Source organism: Salvelinus sp. IW2-2015, linkage group LG25 (assembly GCF_002910315.2).
Source record: "Salvelinus sp. IW2-2015 linkage group LG25, ASM291031v2, whole genome shotgun sequence".
Lineage (NCBI taxonomy): Eukaryota > Metazoa > Chordata > Actinopteri > Salmoniformes > Salmonidae > Salvelinus > Salvelinus sp. IW2-2015.
In genome coordinates this window covers 24453452-24456077 of record NC_036865.1, presented here as the reverse complement: position 1 = coordinate 24456077, position 2626 = coordinate 24453452, and positions in this window count along the sequence as shown.

Genomic DNA, 2626 nt, shown 5'->3' with positions numbered 1-2626 from the left:
TCCTTCCAGGTTCTTCTTCTCTTTATTTATTCTTCTCTTTATATTGCGATTGGCAACTTTCATAAATTAGGTGCATTACCGCCACTGACCTCGTTTGTCTTTCAGTCACCCACGTGGGTATAACCAATGAGGAGATGACACGTGGGTACCTGCTTCTATAAACCAATGAGGAGATGGGAGAGGCAGGACTTGCAGCGTGATCTGCGTCAGAAATAGAACTGACTTCTATTTTAGTCCTTGGTAACAATAATTGAATAATATAGATTTCAAAATGTATTTTGCATAGCTCGCGCACACAACACGAGCTGTGTAGTCACCCTGTTAGTGGTTATCAACTGGATTTGTGGTTGGACAAAGATAAAAAAGCCTTGGACTAGAACATAATATAGGGTCAACTGGGGGAAAGCTGTATCTTTCTATGTCTGCATCCCAAATTGCACCCTATTGCACCCTATAAATTGCACCCTATAAATTGCACCCACCTTAATTGCACCGAATGGAGTGCTTTTTGGCACTCAGTAACAGTACATGACATAATAGTCTCAGTATAGCACAGTGTGGGGTGATGAATGTGCATATGGACCTCACAATATCCTCCTGGGCTCTGAAGGCTATATATCCTCCTGCAGTCAGCAGCAGCCCAATTATAAATCAACGCTCTCTCAATTCAATGAGTGATTCATGACTATTTATCGACGATAATTTACAGAAGTGGTTTTGGATGCATTTTACTTCGCTGAGAGGCAGTAATTTACAAACGAAGACGAAAGGAACACAACAATACAGCTGTGTTTTTTAGACTGACAGGCAGCAATGCGGTAGACAATCTGGAGGATAAATTAGATTGATTTAGATGCTTGATGGTCCTGGTAACGCATGAAGAGGAATTTACTCCAGAACGCTTCTTTAGAGACGAACAGAATACCAAAGAGGTGGAAACATTCCAATTAAACATTCCCAATTAAACATGGTCCTGGTTGAGCCACTCTTGGAGGAACATAAAAGTTTAATGTAATGTGTTTGTTTATCATTGTTTCTTTCTTTTTTTTTACATCAGCCTTGGGGTGCTTATAGGCAAAAGACAGGTTTATCGTTTAACAGAGACAGATTTACAGAAGTAAAGTCATTTGGGTAGTGCTGCAGTACCATAGCGTTTTCTAGCCGCTGTAGTTGCTTTGGGCGTGCTGTTAGGGAGGTTGTGGTATTTTCTGCTAAACAATTTGTGACAGTTGACTTTAGTGAGAGTTCTGTACAAAATAAAATCTTACAAGATTTGATTACATTAAATCATAATAGGTGTGTACATACGAGTGTGTGCTCGTGTATGTGTGTTTGTGTGTGTGCATGCATGCATGTTTGTGTGTGTGTGTGCATACGTTCATGTTTGTGTGTGTGTATTGTGTGTGTGCATTCGTGTTTGTCTGTGTGTGTGTGTGTGTGTGTGTGTGTGTATGTGTTCGTGTTTGTTTGTGTGTGCATGTGTTTGTGTTTGTGTGTGTATGGGCGCTTAGAGCACTTCACATGATATGGTATCATCAGACCAGGGTTATTATTTCACATGTACAGTACACAACCACTACTTCCTGTTCCTCTGAAGCTACAAAGTCGTTTTTTTGTCTAATATTAGTGGTCTTTTTCTCCTCAATTATCCCTTAATGGTTAGTTATATTTGTATCAAATGCACCCAACAATTAACAAGGAGTTCTGGATTGGGTGGCTTTGACCCCAGGGTACTCTCTCTCTCTCTTCCCCTACATCTCTCTCTCTCTCTCTCTCTCTCTCTCTCTCTCTCTCGCTCAGTTCAGACATATAATAACTACCCCTCTGAGTCCCAATCTACTAACTCTACGTCAGTCTTCCTCATAGTTTCTCCCTCCACCCATTCCGAGCTGAATGCTATCGAGGTCTCTCCGTCTTTACGGTGTTGTTGCCACATCTCTACTTCTCTCCGCGTTTTGTCGTTCCGTTGTGCGTTCCGTGCCGTTCTCGTGCGTTGCCTTCCTCTGCGGCCTCCCACCCCCTGCCTACTATATGTCCAGGAGGACCATGATGGAGCAATAGAATAACTTACTCTATCTACGGGCGTCGGCTTATGCAATATACTCTCTCTCTCTGAATAGTGAATTCTCCCGAGCATATATTGAGCCGCCTGAGGGTGAATTTAATTTAATTACAGTAGCTGGCTGTAACATCAGAAGGTTAATATCATGTTAATTTTATATATACCTCATGCTTTGTTTAAGAAGCCAACTGTCATGGCTCTTTGGTAATGTGAGGTGTGGCTCTCTGCGGCGTCTCCAGGCAGAGTGTAGTGTGTGTGTGCGTGTGCATTCGCGATGACTGGGCATGACTACATGTGTGTGTGTACTTGCCGTTATGTGCGTGTGTGTGCTATACGTGATTTGCATTGTGTATATGTGCGTTGTAACTTGCCTTTGTGTGTTTGTGCCTGTGTCCTGTGGTGCCTGTGGTACCGTGTGGTGCCGTGTGTGGCGTGTGTGTGTGGTAGTGGTGTGTGTGTGTGTGTGTGGTGTGTGTTTTGTGTGTGTGCTGTGTTTGTGTGTTGTGTGTGTGTGATGTTGTGTGTGTCTGTGTGTGTGTGTGTGTGTGAACCAGTTGGCTCAGG